This window comes from Topomyia yanbarensis, chromosome 2, assembly GCF_030247195.1.
Source record: "Topomyia yanbarensis strain Yona2022 chromosome 2, ASM3024719v1, whole genome shotgun sequence".
Lineage (NCBI taxonomy): Eukaryota > Metazoa > Arthropoda > Insecta > Diptera > Culicidae > Topomyia > Topomyia yanbarensis.
The window spans coordinates 173,644,762-173,664,401 of record NC_080671.1 but is presented as its reverse complement, the minus strand read 5'-3'; the positions used below and the strand labels follow the sequence as shown (position 1 = coordinate 173,664,401).

Below are 19,640 nucleotides of genomic sequence, written 5' to 3'. Positions count from 1 at the left end.
CGACTCGCGGTGAATAGAAAAAATATTCATTCAACTATCCATCTTATTCATTCAGTTGAATTTCGTACAATATATTCATTACACAAATTATCTAGTAAAATTTTTTCAAATGCCGATAAAGCATATGCAACAACAATCATCATCGTTTACATTGTGCCAGGGCCTACTTTGATGCGTTTGATTCGTTGCTGCACGGTCGCTTCATGTAATAATCGGAGCCGAATGAAAATTTGCATGGATGAATGGGCAGTTTGTTCGTGTGACGTTTTCAGCTGAATATTGAAAATGAATGCGGCTGAATATGATCAATTTTCATTCAATGAATTTGAATATTTTGAACTTAACTGCATGTAACAAGTAAGAATAAATAGTCGTTATTGACGCTGTTTTGTTGAATGTTTATCAAGAAAGTCTTTTATGGGCGATGATCTCGGGAGAAGTCAAAATATTGTTTTCCGTGAGTTTTCGACCCCGTTTCGGTAGCTTTTTCGGCACCCGCTGCGATGCTCGATTTGTCCCTATACTGAAGCAAAATTAACGTCCCGAGAAGTGGTCGGAGTTGAATAGGTTCAAGATGGTGCCACAGAAGTATTTTTTGCAAGGTGGCTCATACTTCTTCCACTTAAAGATTTCACCAAAATCTTTTTTGTGCGATAAACTACACTCCAATCACTTAGATTATATATTTTTACTCGCCCTCTTTCAATCATTTTACGGTAAAATAATTTTTTGTTGGAATTCAAAAAATCACTTTTCGAATAATTTTACTAGTTTACAAAATAAAAATAAAAATCTGAACTTCAACATTTGAACACCATTTTTGATGTAAAATTGCGTGCTGAATCCGGAAATGAATTTTTAGAATTGCTTTATCTTGCCCAAAATCTTGACCAAACGCTCATTTTTCTCTAAAAAATGAGGAAAAATTAAGAAAACTCGTAAATAACGTCAGAATCATTGGAATTCCACGAAGATCCGTCCGAAAATCTTTAAAATCGTGACCGACCATTTTAGATTCCTATGAAACTTTACACGTTTCAACGACATAGAAGAATAAATATTTTCCATAATCGGTAAGATTATTTTGACTCAAGAGTAATTTTTAAAAGGGGCTAAACATTTCTAAGTGCATTAATTTCAAAATCTTTTTGATCGATTACTGTATTTTATACAGCAAAACTTTCTGAGAACGAGTTACAAGGAATTAATATTTCGCTACGAAAAAAAATGTACACTGAAAAAAAAGTTGTGGCATTTTCCACAAAAATATTTTTTTTTGTTAAAAATTTAAAGTGCAAAAACCAATTTCTTTAAATTTTTATATTTTGTCAACAAAAACCTAAAGAGAAAAGAAAAGAATTCAAATTTGAATGGGATTGTATGATGGAGAACTTATCGGTAAAAAGTTTTTCTAGCAATAACTTTACACATATTTTTAAATTCTATACTGAATGACATACAAAACTGTAATTTTACTACAGAATTTAATTCTAGGTATCGTTTTAAATTAAAATACTTTTAATGAAAATCTTCCAAAATGCGATGGTTCTCGAGATATTTGGAATTTTTTCCCACCAATATAGTTTATTCGTGTGATTATGTCCTTTTTAAAAGTTATTCGCGTTACCCCATCATAAAATGTCAAAAATCTAATGTTTATCGTTTTAAAGACGTAAAAGAAACTTTTTCAGCGCATTTGGATAATGGAGAAGCTTCAATAAAAAAGTTTTCCTAGTCACAACTTTGACATATTTTTTTTAATTTATACTATTTGTAGTAAAAAATACAATTTTCTTTTTGAATATGATTCTAAACGCCATTTTAAATCAAAAAGGCTCATAACAAAAATTTTCAAAAATGTAGTAGTTTTAGAGATATTTTGAATTTTGTTTTAACAACACAATTATTTTATTTTATTACAATCTTTTCAAAAGTTGTTCGCGTTTCTCCATCAACAACAATAGGTTTTTCAAAAGGCTTATAACATTTCCTATAAATTTCTCTTTGACATCAATGCGATATTGTAAACCATTTGAAAGATAACGAGTAACGCGAATATCTTTTAAAAAGGGCATAATCACACGAATAAACTATTTGGGTGGGAAAAATCCAAATATCTCGAAAACTATCGCATTGCGGAAGATTTTCGTTAAAAGCATTTTAATTTAAAACGATACTTAGAATTATATTCGGTAATAAAATTGTAGTTTTGTATGCCACTCAGTATGTAATCTAAAACATGTATAAAGTTATTGTTAAAAAAACTTTTTTACCGATAAGTTCTCTATCATACAATCACATTCAAAATGTTTCTTTTCTCTTTAGATTCTTGTTGACAAAATATATAGAAAATTAGAAAAAATGGGTTATTTTGCAATTTAAATTTTTAACAAAAAGTTTTGTTTTTGTGCAAAATGATACAACATTTTTTCCAGTGTTTATTTTTTTATGATAGAAATGTTAATTCCCTGTAACTCGTTCTCAGAAGTTTTGCTGTATATAATACAGAAATCGATCAAAATTTTTTTGAAATTAATGCGCGAAGAAATGTCTACGCCCTTTAGAAAAATTGCTCTTGCATCAAAATATTGCAATTGTCAGAGAAAGCCATGGAGATTCATAAACCGAATACAACTTCAAAGTTTCGTTCGAATCGACGATGGTCATATTTTGTGGTCGGCCAGTTTATCATGGAATCCCTCACCAGTAGTCGCACTAAAACAAAATGTTCAAACGATCGATGTACATTCAATTACCTTCAACTCAACATAATAATATTTCATATCGATGCACTACAACCGAAGTTTTCGCTGAACGTACTTTTTATTTTGTAGGTGAAATACATTTTTTCCTGTGACACGAAAGCTATTCTGCTATAATTTTTTGGACTTCATTTTCGGATTCAGCACACAATGTTACATTCAAAATGACAACCAGCCTATTGAGTTCAGAAATGCTGTAAACTAGTGTTTTCAACTCTTTGTTTAGTGTAGAGATGGCAGATACATGATTTCGGTGACGCAATGCAAGTTTTATAGTGCTAGCAAAAGGCAGACGTAAAGGATGGGACAACATTCACAACATCCTGCAGCATAATAAGTACTTTAGTCGGCTTCATTATCTTCTGATTCGAATATTATTTTTTTCCCAAAATTAGTGTTCTACAATTCATACTCTTTAAGTGTTTAAAATGGTCGAATCTCAAGGACCGTACATAAATGAGCACAAAAATTCCCTTTTTAAGGACTCTGATTCTCAGTTTGAAGTCCTTCCTATTGAATTTGGTCGAATTGTTTGTGATCTTTTACTAGCCCAGAGATACAACTTTAAGTATTCTTAAGATTTCGAAGAAGCTGAACGTTATTCAGCTGTTACTTATATTTAAAAAGGCTCAGCGTTGTGGTTTCCAGTACAAAGCAAACAATCGACATTGCTGGAGACAAGATCCGTACGAAGAAATATCTTTCCTACGTACCCGACCACAAAGCAGAGATAAATGGTGTAGTCAACGTTACGAGTTTGACAAGCTTGACCCTAGAGAGGTCATAGCGTAGTTGGTAAATCGTTTGCCTTGTACGCAGCTCACCTGGGTTCGAATCCAACCGCGCACATAAGGTTAGAGATTTTTCTAACCCGAAGGACCTAAAGTTAAAACCTCTATAATGAAATGTGGGATTGGCTGTTTCGAAAACCTACTGCTTCAGTCAGCAAAAAAATTGAATTGTAAGCGATTACATTCAGGATCAGTTACAAAGGACGGTATAAAATCCTACATCCATTCATACTCATATCGATTGACTCATATTTTTGAAAACGTTCGTCTGTCTGTTCGCCTTTTTGTACTGCGGATAATAAACTTCACACCCATTGTTGCAATAAGGCCCGTTGTGGCAAATGCGAAGTCAATCATGGAGATGATTGTTGCCATGGAAATGCACAAAAGTGTCCCTAGGATGAGGAGAACTTACATGGACTCTCGACATGTCCTGCATACAAACAGCGAGAAGAACTGAAGCGCTCTCTTGCGAGACGCTTAGAGCACTATTTTGAAGAAATGCTAGAGAGCCACGCCATTAAGCATGACAAACTCTTATACTCTCACGGTACAATGTCAGGAAGAGTGCGACTTCGACGATCCTCAAGATGGGACATCCTTTGCTGCGCTTTAAAGCTACAGAAAGAGGAAAAATATTTCCTCACCTGAGATTCTCCGTAAAGAACAAAAGATTTCGCCTAAGTGCCCAACACATAGATCGAGGAGCACTACCACAAAGCCGAAGCAAATAGTTCCTGGTCTGAAATTAAATGAGATGATCCCATTGCATCTAGGGGCACCCAAAACGTTAAGTATTTCAACAATTTAACAACAGCTATTCGACCTAGTGCTGGACTGATACAATTCCCTGACATTGTAAAATCTTTATTTACAACTTTTAAAATTGTTGATCCCCTTAAAAGTGTTGGGATAAAATGACCCTTCGTTGTAGCAACCGTATCCTTCAGTGACCAATTCATCGAACGAGGCGACTTTCACGATTTTAATATTATTCACTTGGATCGAGATGCTTCCTATTGAAGAGTATTTTTGGGGATTAGACAATGACTTATGTCGAGTTAATCTCCCCCTCGATGTCAGCGATCAGTGCATTTCTTCGACCTGGATTATCCCTAGAGTCCCGACCACTGACGACTTTGTGATATTGCGGAGCCCCTCCCAGCTGGTTGCGGTTTGATTTCATATAGAAGATTGTACCTGACCATCTGCGAATCATAATTACAATCGCTACCGGTTTAAGACCGCTGGAAACATAAAATGGTTTAGATGGTCTCACACGAAATATTGATTGGAATAGCCATGTCGCCTAAATAACACAAGAGCTTCCTCCGGAGGAAGAGTACGGATTTTTGTTGGTTTGATTCTCGACGGCACGAAGTCTGCGATATTGGAAACGAAAATGAAGGGCTTGACGGAAGCCAAAAATGCTGCGATTATCGCCGGATAGTCGCCGGGTTAATAAGAGAAACATCGATGTGCACTTTTTGGTGCCCAGTCAGACGCATGCGCAACCAACGAACCGTTATGTGTCCAACAATGTTTAACCGTTATGTGTTCAACAAAAAACACCTTTAACAGGCCAATGAGGGTACCAGGGTACCCACAAATTGAAATGCTCATAACTATGGCTTCCTTTAACCTATTTGGACATTTTTAGATTTTTTGGATTCAGAAACTCGTCCACTTTTTGATTCTGTAAAGATAGTATTAATGGATCTATAATATTCCAAAACTAGGGTATGATTTGTAAATTTTAATAATGTCCTAGCAATATGAGTATCAAAACTCTTCAAATTGTCTCGAAAGTCTGTTATTTATTGTTACGGGACCCTATGGCAATTTGGTAAATGGAATTGGAAGGGTCCCACGGGAACCTGCTTCGGAATGTATCCATTGAAACTCACAAATATCATCCCAGCACTGGAACATGCTTCTGGAAATCCGGATTCCCGGGAAACGAATAACGTACCCGATTAATTTTTACCAAGTCTAAAAGTGGATGAGTTTCGGAATTGAAAACACCCAAAAGTATCAAAATCAGTTGGAAATTACCTTGGTTATTGGCATTTCAGTTGTACCCGGGTACCCACGTCGGCCTGTTACGTAGTAAAAAAATTCAGGAGCCCCTCATCACTCCCCCTTACTACATCAGCAATATTATTAACCCAAAAACTTGACTTAGTTGAGTTCTAAAATGTCACACAGTTTCAATTTCCAGCTAAGGATAAAACATGGGAATTTAATTAATTGAAACCTAAAAAGGTACCTAGGGTACCGCGTCGGACACATAACGGATAATGCCGACACAGAATCAACCGTTTTGGATATCGAACTTCTCACTTAGTCTTTTGTCATTCTATAATAACACTTCGGTATTAGATCAAATCAAATTCAACTCTTTGAAGAATCTGCCGAAATCAGCGAAAGGGGCATTTTTTTAAGGCAAATGAGAAGAATCGCCATTTTCAAAACCAGGAAAATCAGCCTTCGACCACAACTCATATTGGCCGAATGATGCTTTTCAGTACCAGGAATTTCTACGAGAAAATGATCTTATGCATACCGCCTCAACAATTGGGTCGAAGCAAACGGCTTGCTATCAGATGCTCAATTTGGCTTCCCCAAATGCAGAGCAATGAACGACTGGCTTGCTTTGCTTTCACAGTAAAAAAATCAAATGGTCTAGGCTAGCAAAAAGCAGATGGCATTAGTGTTCTAGAATATTAGAGGTACTTTTAACTTAGTTTCTATTAAACTTCCGGCACTCGCTCTGAATATTCAACGAAAGTACTAGCGGCTGTTGGTTCAGTGAACCATTTACGCGGCTTGCGGAGGTATGGTGTTCACTGATTTGAAGTAACTTTTTGCTACGTTGGTTGTCTGTAAAGCAAATGAATTTGTCGCACGGTGATTCAACAACATCATGACGTAGCTACAAGAGTCTTTATCAAAGCTTATATCTCAGTCCCTAGTTCATAATTTTTATGTGAATGGGGATTGACGAATGTCTTGTCAGTTCCTGCAAGTTATTGAAACGACGACGGATGACGGAGTGATCTCTGTTACAGCTATCCAAAGCTATCGATCTGCAAGGACCATTGCAAAATGCCTTAGATAGTTTGTCTACTAGGGCTCTTCAGCTGGATATCGAATTCTTCAAGGCGAAAACTCAGCTAGTCATATTTTATGAGAAGCGTGAACCAGTACAATTATCTCTCACATATTATCTTAGGGTCTGGTTCGACACTGAAAAAAACATAGGGCTGTAACATTAGGTATCTGAAACATGAACGCAGATCAACTTTCTCTATACAATAACCAGTACATAATGGGAAGCCCATCTACAATACCTGATTAGACTACGATGTTCTCATTGATAGAGTAAGCGCTTCCCGCAATATTTGGGGGAAACTGCGGGAGTCCTCGTGTGCTCTAACTGAAAAATCATTCTAGATTACCTTAGTTTAGGTCCCGTCTCATGGTTTCATTCAAGCCTGGAAATGAAAAGGTGAACTACTTACATAAGGAGGATTCATTAGAATATGGCATTTGTAAAAGACTAAATTGTTGCATCGAATTTTACGGTATACTTCGTCAGAGGACACTCGAGAGTTGCCAGACCTTGTGGTGTAATAAGCAGAGCCGTTTTAAGGCCATTCGGGGCTCCTAGGCACCATTGAATTAAGGTGCCCATATTATAGAACAGATGTATAGTAGGATAGTTCTTCGTGCCACTCTAAGACTTTTCCAACAACTAAGTTAGTATGATAAAAAAAACGATTTTAATCCACCTAACAGTGTGATGGGACATTTCTTATAACTCTTATCACTCTCTTCGGATATTATATCGTTTGAGAACATTTAGAACTTGATGCTTCGCGATGTTTTTGATAACATATAATACATGGGACAGTGGCAGGACTCAGAGAATCGCTCAAATCAGCATGGGACAACATCAGTCCTAGAAATCTCAAACCAAATCAATGGGAAAGCGAAAAAATGGCCCATAAAATAGACATACCAACGAATTATTGCTAATGCCCTGTTAATAAAATATCTAAATTGTGGTGGAAAAACTGAATTTTCCTAAAGGGGTTATATATTGTACTGAGCCAAAAAAAACGAAATTGCTAGAGCCCATCAAACATATGTTCATATTTGGCTGATAAAATCCTGGTTTCAATGTATTATAATAGATATTCAGCATTCGAAGAAGTTTCTTGTGAACGAGTGTAGAACGACTTTGTCTCTACTTACTTGAAGTCAGCGGCGTAGCCAAAAAATCGGTTTGGTGAAAATCGATCATACTGTCCAAACGGCATAATTCCGAAACCGTAAGTTTTGAAGTTTTAAATTATGCAGAAATATTTTTTCAGAAAATAGCAACAGAGTTCGTGTCTTTAGCGAATTTGTTGAGACTTTATTGTAGTCATGAATATCAACCTGAGAAAATTCACCATAAATACTTCTTGGACGATATACCGTCAAAATTATTTTATCAAATGATGCGCTGTTTAACGTTTGTAAAACTCATTGAAGATACTAAACCTCCGAAATTGGCGGTTTCAAAATGACCTATACATATAATTGGTCATACAACAAAAATCAAATGCTCATCAAAATCGATAAGAACCTGCTAGAGTCGAATGGAAATCGTCATTTTTCATATATTTCTCTCTACATTTGGAAAGTGTTATCGCCATTATTAATCATATTACGTTTCCGTCTCAACTCGACGCATTCCCAAAATAAAAACCTGTTTTAATCCACCTAGTGGTGCAATTGTGCTTTTCTCATTTGTCCAGACTATGATTCCATGGCTGGTTATGTGCAATACAATGGTGGAAATGAATATTACATGTTCAGTACGATTTGCACATACATACAACGGATCGACAGCCACGATCTTGAGATACTATGTGATACTGAAACATCGCTTGAAACCAGCGGCGGATCATGGAGAAAGATCCGGGTGGTCCAGGTCCTGCCGAAAATTTTCAACTTGTTAAGAAATTTTAAACTAGTTTTAATTTTAAAGTAGCAACCCCTCACTGCATACTCGCTCCGGGCCGGTATGATTGACGATTTTTAGAGTGATTACATAACCTTTCTATATGAGAAAGGCAAAAATGTACCAAAGTCTAAAAAAGTCAATTTTTGTCAAACATCTCAATGTTTCATGCATTTTAAAGTCATTTGGCATCAAAAATATAAATTTGATTTTGAAAATTTTTCATTTCAGTTTATATGGGAATATGCTGCGTGATTGCACTCTTCAACTCGTAACCCCGGAACCGGAAGTCCAATCAATAAAAAAAATTCAATAGCAGGCGATGGGAAGGTTGTACCTTTCATTTGAGACTAACTTTGCACAAATCGGTCCAGCCATCTCTGAGAAACAGAGGTCACATTTTTTTCCACATACACACATACACACACAGACATTTTCCGATCTCGTCGATTGGCATATGACACGGCCCTCCGGGTCGGGATTAGATTGACGAATTTTAGAGTGAATGAGAAAGACAAAAACATTTTTAGCAAATGTTGAAAGTTATGCATTTTTTTGGTGAGCAGTTCTATGTTTCATAGACATTAAATCAATTTTAATTTCGCTTCCTATTAAATAAAGACCCTTATTATAGTACATCACTACAAAAACGAGCTCAATTTGAAAAGAAATCTGAGGATTATGATTGATTACAGAACTCTGGAATTTTCTATTGGAATGTTTTCAGGCAGGAATTTGATATTGATGCTATTAGACAACTGTGAAATCAAGACCAATAGATCAGTTACATATCAGGAGGACCCCATTCCGACAATTTATCAAAAGTCCTCATGATGTTTACAACAACAGGTTATCAAACTACGGATCAGATAATTGTTATTGTAATATTGAATTAAATCAGTTTGCATCAATAAATTTTCAACAAAAATTAAATATTTTTTTGGGTGTGGTGGGGGGGGGTTGTATGGTGTTAAACCCCAAAACCTTCTCTTGGCTACGCCGTTGCTTGGAGTTATTTATTTTGCTTTTCATTTTCCGATATGTTTCAAATCAATCCGATGGTTATAAGTTGGAAAAATTGCAGTCAGAAGGATCGCACAAATGAGCATTTTTGCACTGATAAGTTATCAAGTTCCTTCCAGACAACTTGGAAGTGTTCGGTGATTATTTCTAGCGGTTGTAGATAGAAAAATGAAATACAAAATTAGTTTTATCGAAATAATGTTTGGCTTATTTCAATGGATTATTACTATATTGAACAATAAATAGGCGACAAAGAGTAATCCACAAACAACAAGCCATAACTTTTAAAATATTCAAAATAGATATTTGAAGTCTTCAGTAAAGTTATTCGCAAAAGTAAGAGCTACAAATTTACTGAAGGCATCATTTCGATATAATCACTTCCAAGAAAATTAGTGAAAATATCTCACTCATAGGGTGATTAATCAGTAAAAGCACAATACCAAAAGAAAGGGCATATTGCCTCCATTATATTCTCCGAAGATACTATTGACCTAAAATAAGCCGTTTTGGCGTTAATAATAGATAACATGTTTTGGCCATATTTCTGGCAATGGAAAATGATAAAAATCTTTCGTCCGCATTTAATGTTTAATATCTCTTTTGATAATAGTCCGATTTCAACAATCTATGGCTTGTTGGAAAGGTGTTCGTTTAAGCTACATAAAAACATATAAATTGTTAATCTATATTGTTAATTTTGGCAGATAATTTAAAAAAACTGCAAAAAACGCAATTTTTACGCATTCAAACATTCATATCTTGGAAACTAAACATCAGAATCAAAAACAAATTAATAGCGTTCATACTGTTTTTTAGTTCTTTCATTTAAAATTGGTTTGGATAAGATCGGTTCAGCCATTGCTGAGAAACACGAATGAGAATTTGTCCGTTACATACACACACACACACACACACACACAGACATTGTCCCAAATCGTCGAGCTGAGTCGATTGGTATATAAGACTCGGCCCTCCGGGCCTCGGAAATATCTTGAAAGTTTGAGCGAATTCTATACATTTCTTTTATAAGAAATGTAAAACATGAACATATATGGAGAAAAATGGTTAGAGATTCTGCCACCATCTTGCATTATGTACGTAAGAAGATCTTAGTTGACTGAAACATTTATTAAGAAGCCATTCTATCATGCGCAGGATTCCCAAAAAATAAAGCCCAGGGCACCCTAAGGTAGAATTACTAACGATTAAAATGATAAACCATCATGTAGCGCGTTTCAAACCCAGATTTCTGAAAAAGACATATTGTTATGGCACATAGAAAGATGTGAGGACATTTAAAGGCTCGAAATAAGAGATATTTTATGGTATTTGCCTAATAGCATTTGAATAATGTAGCAGTAACAGAATTAACACGAAGAAACCCATATTCATAGTTGCATGACGTTGTGTGAGAATAAAGAGTGTCTTTGACGAATGATGAATCAGGATGGGTTTACCGTCCACCATTTGAATGTTGTCCAGACCAGAAAGAAATCGGCGAATATTGTTCTCTAGTTTTTAGAAGTACTTGCATTGTCTTGTTTAGATTTGTTTTTAAAGTTTTGCTTGAATGAATAAAGCAGCATTCCTGTTGCCATGAAACTGGATAGAGTTGACATCCAGCTTTAGAAAAAGCCACGTATTTTCTTCTAATGAATATTCCACTTCACCAAATCTTGCCACCCTTGAAATCAATCGATATAAAGTCGCTCGTGAGACCTCAAAGAAGCAGAGTTTGGAGGAGCTTGTTTTTGTAGGTTAACGGTGCCAAAGACGATGAATACCTAAAGCATTTCGCCACATCCGCACAACACTTATCTGACACAGATTTGTTGGCCATCCTGTTCTATTTGTCTTTACGGTTCGATCCGACTTCCGAACTATGTAGTCCAAAACATATCATTATTTTTGAATGACGCTTGAATTGGTTCCATGTCATCATAGCCTTGCTTTGCCGCGTTTCATGTCACTCATATCATTCCGTTTGGTTGTCCGATGCTATTTCAACTATTTGATCACATAAGATACGATGTGTGATTTCGAACTACTCTGCAACCATCGATCAGATTCATCGATAATAGGCACTGAGATATTGATGAAACAATCCCTATGCAAACTTTGAACTGTAGAAGACTTTCAGTTCAAATTTCGGCCATTTTAGCAACGTATTAAAGAGTTACAAATAATAGAGCGGACTTTGTTTCGAATAGAGGCGTTTGTGTAGATTTACATCGATCCTATCAACTAAACCTTCCTTTAGGGGGATTTGTAGGTTGAGATTTCATTCTTGTAATGTCCCAAATCGTCTAAAATCACTTCACGTTAAATGGGTATCTTTGACGTATTGAACTTCTGGACAGATGACGATGGTTATCACGACATAGAGCATGTTATTTGGACGTGCTCCGAATATTGTGGCACCCGAGCTCGATCAATATCATCCAACGTTCCGATATTTTTTTTTTCGTTCTCAGAAGTCCCTTGTAATGCCGAATCGCATTAGTCTATTGACATTTTGTGACATATGACAGTAAGAGAATAAATTTTGATGAAACGTAAAATTTTTTTCCCAAAAGAAATAAAAATATTGGTTTCTATCATTGCAGACTAGGAAAGGGAGGAATGAAAATATGTGAAACAGTTTGTGAATGGGAGAAAGGGAGTAAATTTTGGGCAATTTTAGCGTCATATCTTTCATATTCAAATTTGTCTCAGTTAAAAAGATAGTTTGATCTGTTCCCCCTTTTTATTCCGGTAAATTAAATTCTTGTGATAAACTGCAAAAAACCAGCTCAACTGTATTCCTATTCTTTAGAAAGCAAAAGTATTTTATTGATCCCCACTCCTAATTAAAAAAAATCGATTGTCCTCCCATAATTTAAAAAAATGTTGCTTCGTCTTTAAATAAAGTTTTCAATTTTTAAATTTAGATTAAAATTCAAAATGTAAAAATTAGCACGTTAGAGCTCACAAATCAAATAGACTTCAATGTGTCGTTTTATCAGTTCTCGGTTAAATAATGTCGAAAACATGCTGTTGAACATTAAGAACACGACGACGTCTAAATGATGGAGTCTTGAAACATTAATTACGAGGTTAGCCTGGTTTTTTGTTCCTTTTTAAAGACAACTTATGTTTCAGTGGCGTAGTAAGAAAATTTTTCGGGGAGGATATGAATTTTTTTTGTATATATATGAAAAAATGTTCAAATACATTCTGAGCAGGAAAAAAATGTTCAAAACCAACAACTCAGGGAACGGATTTGGGTAGTCAAGGTAGTAAAGCTGTTGTTATAGAATTAATGCTCTTCCCCTACGAGGACAATCTGGGCGGCAAACTTCAGACTGTCTAATTTACTGAGCCCTTCAGTTCCCTTGTGCCATTCAGTACCACTTCCTCGTTGAGCTTCCGACTGGTTCGCGAACTACTCGGTCTAGTCCCCGACGATAGATCTAGTCTACTCCGACGAAAAGTTCCCCGGGGAGAGAAGTTCGAAAGCAAGCCAACGAGCCAGGTTCTGCGAGCAGTTCGGCGATTCCGGTAGAGTAGGGCATCCGGTTTGCTGGAGCCCCGGCGCGGCTGGTGGTGTATCGTCGCGATCTACGCGGTCTCGTTCCCGGCGGTAAATCTGACTACGCTGACGGAGAGGTCCCAGATGAAAGAAGTTCTCCCGATACCGATTCTTATTTGGTTTCAGTACTACAACTTCTTGAGCCCTTTGGCTCCGTGGCCGGTGCCATTTAGCACCCCAACTCCTTTAAGCCCTTTAGTTCTCTTCTTGGGCCATTTAGCACTACTTCCTTGATGATTCATTCAGCTCCTCAACTTGTTCGCGAACAACTCGGTCTATTCCCCGACGATGGACCTGACCTACTCCGACAGAGAATTCCTCGGCGCGAGAAGTTGCCAAGGTCAGTTCGGCGATTCTGGTGAAGCAGGGTGTCTGGTGCACTCGTGCGCCGATGACCCGTGACTAGTGGTGCCTCGTCGCTGTCTACTCAGTCTAGTCCCCAGCGGTGAATTTAGCTTACGCTACCGGAGAGTTCCCTGGCGAAAAAAGGTCTTCCAATATCGATTCTTCTTTGGTTTTCGCTATTTTCTATCGGAACAACCGGTGGGGTGCCGTGATCGGTCTGACGAATCCGCATAGAGCGTGACGTCCGGTTCGCTGGCGTTTCGACGACTCATACTCGCTGCTCTGTTGCAGTCTACTCGACTAGTCCTTGGAGGTTCGATGTCCATTCCGTTGTAAGACGGTCATGATCTACATCAGCGGTTCTCAACCTTTTTCGTACCAATGACTCCTTAGATATCACACTGGGTTGCTGCGGACCCCCATAGTTAAACATCAATTTTGTATGCTATTTTCAATTTGTTATTTTCAATTTGTTAGGAAACATGACTTGAAATTTCAATATGCACTCGGAAAATATATTTTTCTTCGCGGACTCCCAGCAATGACTTCGTGGCCCCCTAGGAGTCCGCGGACCACTGGTTGAGAATCACTGATCTACATCATATCTCTGTTTACTGCGTTCCACGTCTTTACGTTGCTTGTCATTATGTAGGCTACATTATCCGGGTTGATGATGGTGAGGACCGTTTTAAGTAGCTCCCTGCACATCACTCCAAACCTCGGACATTCAAAGACTTTCCTCGGACATTCAAAGACTTCAAACCTCAGACATTCAAAGACGCTCCGGTGTCTCCTCGACGATCTCACACTCCAAGCACAGTGTTGACGTTGCGTACCCACACCGATGAAGATACTCCTTAAGCAGCCGTGGCTCGGTAGGAGCTGTGTCAGGTGGAAGGTCATCTCTCCGTGCTTTCTATTGACCCACGCCGATAGGTTTGGATGAGTCGGTAGGTCCACTTTCCTTTCTCCGTATTGTCCCATTCCTGCTGCCACGTCACCATCGAATCGATTCTCATCATCTTCCTCACGTTTCTGGCGTTTCATTGTTTGTAGCACTTGATATCCTCCGTCAGGGTAATGCAGATGGGGATCATCTCGGCGACAAGGCATACTGCCTCCGGTACGCAATCGCAACTCGTACGACCAGCAATCGAAGCATCCTGTTCAACTTTTCGCGGTTTCATTGTCTCCGTCACCGACACCTCCATTTTTTCAAGTGTCTCACCGTTAGTGACACATCGTCCACGAAACCAACGATTTTCGCTTTCCTGGGAAGCCGCAGTGGACCCCATCGTACATCCCATTCCAAAGTGTTGGGCAGAGAATGGAGCCCTGAGGAACGCCCGCTGTGACTCGCATTGCATATTGCCCGTTTGTTCGTCTGGTACAGCAGTGCTCTACTCTGGTAGTAGCTCTTCAGGATCTGGCTCATTCTTTTATGTCATGCTGCAGCATTGGTCTATTCGAGGCTGGATGGCCCGGTGACTTCCCTGACTTTAGCAGCAACATCAGTTTCTGCACCTTCCTCATTTCGGGGATTACCATCATCTAAAGACTTCAGAAGTAGCATCCTGAATATGTCCGGATATGCCAGGATCGCAGCTTTCAGCGCCACGGTTGGTATTTCATCCGGACAGAGGGTTTTCTCTGATTTTAGTCACATCGACGCTTCTTTGAGCTCGTCGTTAGTCACTTACCACTCGGCTGTGTTACCTCCTTCTTTTTCGCCGGTGTCGGTGACCAGGTAGTTGAATCGTGATTCGGGAAGAGACCCTCAACGATTATCTTTAGCTTACCCGGGTATATTTCAGCTGGTGTCGACGGACCCTCGTCTTCGTCATGACGACTCAGTACGCGTCCCCCAGGGATTGGCGTTTATTTCTCAGCACAGCTACTTTTGGCAATTGGCTTGCTAAGCTTGATCTCCCGTTTTAAAGAGTCCCTACCTTCTTGAAACGTCGCTTGCGCTCCTCTCTCACTCTCCGTTCTTACGATCTGAGCCTGCCTTCTGGATCTAAGACAAGAAGCGTGTACGCCGTCTACTGCATGGCCCTAGTTTTCGTGACATTGTATCGTCACAAGCCGTCACAATCCTTCTTGTTAGATCAGCCGCATCAACGTACTTGATTACGTTGTTCGCCGAAGTAACTAGGTTTTCGTTAAAGTCTTTCGTCTTCCACTTTAGCTTGCGGCCCGTCCTTCTTCATGCTGCAGCAGGGTTCCATTGGCTGATGCGGTAGCGAATCGCCTGGTGGTCTCTATGGGGATACTTCTCTCACACTCTCCAGTCCATGTTCGCCGTCAGTCAAGGACTACAGAATGTGGCGAAATTTCTCTCGGTACCGATATCCGTTTCGTGAACTAATAAGCTCCCAGCTCCTCGCTTCGCCGCGATCTACTTGTTATAGTCCTCGGCGGTTGAGCTAGCCTCCACACCGTGCCGTCAGGTAGGTGTCGAGTCTGCAGCCAAGTTTCACTATAAGGAAATATTTTCACAAGATAACTTTAGCAAATGAAACTTTGAGAATTTTATTTAAAATTTTAGACATATTTTTGTTTAACATATTGAATTTTTGCAAAATTCTCCAAAATATTTCGGGGGGGGGGGGGGGGGTTTCGTTGCCAAAACCCCCCCCCGCTACTACGCCACTGTTATGTTTCATGACTCCTGGAACAATTTATCAAGCCTTTAATAAAACACTGAGATGTCAGTACAGCGTAGTAATTTTCTATAATGTGCTTTATTTTTAAAATTGAAAGCACCGGTAACTGGCCTCGGTGTGCCTCCCCTACACTTCATAACGTGTTTGCAGGAAAGTTTTGAAAACTGTCAATATCATTCAATTAAAAATTTTCTCTTTTCCATTTTTTTCGCTTCACTTCATCATAATTGAAAACTCAAGCACCCATGTAAAAACCAAAATTTCTCGCTTGTAACCTTGAGTGATCGGAACCCCATCCTCGTGATCTCTTCCCCCTGAAGCACCGGTCCTTCGACCAGCTCCATTGACTGACTAATCGCGTGCCGGAACGAGAAGGTGTTAAATGCCTTTTAACCATCCAACAAAGCCAGCAAGGCTGCAAGCAAAAATCACGCGTCAAGTTCACTTTCGTTGAAATTCATTCCGGCCTGAAAAAAAAACCAGCCGACAGGCCATGTTCGCTTGCATCATCGATCCTCAACCAAGCTTCCCCGTCGTCTGTGTTCGCTGAAATCGTGACACGGTGGTGGTGGTGGTCGGGAAATGCAGCGGTAATCTGTCATTTCGTGCAAAATGCCCCGAAAAACATGAATAATCCACAACTGAATGGGAGCGTTCGTTGACAGGTCCATCATGGTACTATATTTAACGACAGACACCGTAACTGCACGACCGACGGTTAGTACAATATCGTAAAACACTATAGATATGCAATTGTAGAGACCTTTGACGAATTAAATGGCCTTTGTACTGGTTAAAACGAACCTTGACAATCTATGATTTAGGCATGTTCCGGGCGAGATACGCTGCGCGACTTCCGGTCGTTTGGATGTTTTGGTTTGTTACTGCGTGTGCATTGGAATATAACTGAACGTATGTGTTGTAGCTTATGGAAATTGCTTTATTTCGCGGGCTTGTACCATGCAGTAAATATTAAAAACACCAAATATTGTAGCTCGTTGCTAGGTTCCAGTATTATAATCAACTTGCAAATTCCGAGAGTCATAAATCCGAGAGCAAGCAACGCTAAACTGTATTCGACCCCAAATCATCTCCTCTGCTCCATCAATCTTAATTGCGACCCATAACCTCTTTGTTCAAACAGTTCAAACCGGAAAAAGAGCGGGAGGCGAACCAAAATGTGAAAGATAGAGGCAACGCGTCGACATCTTTATTGCTCGTTTTGTTGCCATTGTGACGGCCACCACAATATAGGTACCTTAATGGAGGACAGTTAACGGTTTGTTTTGATATTAAATTATCGCATGATGCGTGCGGTCGTGTAAATTTGAGTTGGTGGACTTAGAAATTCGGACCATGTTTAGCATCGGTAAGAGTCACGCACGGAGCAGGATGAACCGACCCACGGAGTGACCCAGACAGTTTTTGCTTTTTCTCATGATGGTGCTGATAGCAGGCGATGATTGATCGTAGTTTTCCTATTATAGTTAGTGACAACGCGTGTGATTTATTTACCTTTTCATTTTCGGCCTTCTACGGAGTGGCCTTATTGTTATCAATTGGGTCAAGCTAGACGATGAAATCATTTAGAGTGAGCCAATAACTATATGAACTGCTTATCGCGTGAAACTACTTAAGGCGACGATACTTGATTATATTTTCATGTTTACAATGCGCGGCATGGTCAGAAAACTACTTTTATTGAAAAAGTGTGGGTCCATTAATGTTTTTCATAGTTCGAACAATAAGTCTGCTTTATGCGAGATAGTAACCATTAGAGTTGTTGCACTTGTAATGTTTCTAAATGATTCAAACTTTAAGCTTTCCAATGTTTGCTATACTGGAATAAAGGAATAAAGGGCGAACACAAAATTATTGCGACACATTGAACAGGGCATAACTTTTTTACCATTGGGTAAAAATCAACCAAATTTTGCACACTTTCTCATTGATGTGTATTGTTTACGTGCTGTCAAACTCGAAGTCGTGTTTTTCGATTCAACGAAAATGGAGGTGAATCAACGCGAGTCGAGAGAACAAATTCTTTCCAAACACCTGGAATTTCCTGACCTGTCGCACCGGCAGTCGAGAAAAATGTTGAACATTCACCATTCAACCGTCTCCAGAGTGTTGAAGCGATTCCAGGAGCGTTGGACCACGACAAAGGAGCTGGAAGAAAACCGGGATTGGAGAACAAAAAGACGGAGGGAAAGGTGAAGCGGATGATTAAAGCAAATCCCAAAGTCTCAAGCAGTGATTTGGCTAAAAAGATCGGCATGTCGCAGAGCTACGTCCAGAATGCAAAGAAGAGAGCTGGACTACATACATACAAGGTACAGAACTTCCCAAACCACGATGAGCGGCAACAATCGACGGCTAAAACTCGGGCACGGAAGCTCTACGAGAAGATGCTGACAAAATATGGCTGCTGTGTGATGGACGACGAAACGTATATAAAAGCCGATTTTAAGCAAATTCCGGGGTTGGAGTTTTTCACCGGCAAGAGCAAGTTCTATGTGGACGACAAATTTAAGAAGAAGAAAATGCCGAAGTTCGCCTCCAAATATCTCATTTGGCAGGCCATCTGCTCTTGCGGACTGAGGAGTGAGCCTTTCGTGACAAAGGGCACAGTAAATGGCGAGATCTACAAATCTGAGTGTCTCGAGAAGCGCCTTTTGCCGTTCTTGCAGCAGCACGACGAAGCTCCGCTATTTTGGCCAGATTTGGCATCATGCCACTATTCTAAAAGTGTCCTGGAGTGGTATGAGGCCAATTCTGTCCATTTTGTTCCAAAGGACATGAATCTTCCAAACTGTCCGGAGCTGCGCCCGGTGGAGCAGTACTGGGCAATGATGAAGCGGGAACTTCGGAAGAGCAAGAAGACAGTCAAAGACGAGAAGGACATGTTAAGAAAATAGAAAAAAAAAACTGAGAGACTGCTACCGGATGACACTGTAAAAACTTTGATGGAGGGCATCAAGCGAAAATGCATTCAATTTTACACTCAAGGCTCCATTGATTAACTTTTCTTTTGATTTTTGAAGTAAATATATGTATAAAACTACCCTAAAATTTTGGTTTGATTTTAAACATTATTAGAAAATTGGCATGACATTTTCGGTGTCGCAATAATTTCGTGTTCGCCCTTTACACACAAGAATGTGTGTAAAACGGTCAAACTTTTCTTAAAAAAATCAGATCAAGTTTCTTTTACAAACTCAATTCATACACAATCAGGGAAATAATTCACTCGTGATTACAATTCAGAAAATGCGAATTGCAAGGCCTTTCGTTTAACTCCTTCTGTTGGCGCGAAATCACTACAAACGACTTGTTTCTTTCGGTTTTTTTCGCTTTCGCGGTTTTTTTTTCGGACTTTGGTTGCAACTCACTCGATCGCGGGAGAAAATCACAGGAATCAAGATTGGATTGCATAAAGAAGATTTTAGCTCGGATCCGAGCAAG

General features: G+C 39.0%; 1 protein-coding gene across 12 annotated transcripts in view; it reads right to left on the bottom strand.

Annotated features, from left to right (window-relative positions):
• The window catches only part of LOC131682154 (dual specificity tyrosine-phosphorylation-regulated kinase 2), a 382,133-nt gene that overhangs the window by 211,637 nt on the left and 150,856 nt on the right, over window positions 1–19,640 (bottom strand). Inside the window, exon 1 of one of the 12 annotated variants that reach the window (XM_058963405.1) lies at window positions 7,015–7,031. The exons of the other annotated variants lie outside the window; for them this stretch is intronic. The gene's annotated coding sequence lies outside the window, so the exon portion shown is untranslated. Of the gene's footprint in view, window positions 1–7,014; window positions 7,032–19,640 lie in introns of those variants that run through there. 12 annotated transcript variants of the gene reach the window in all.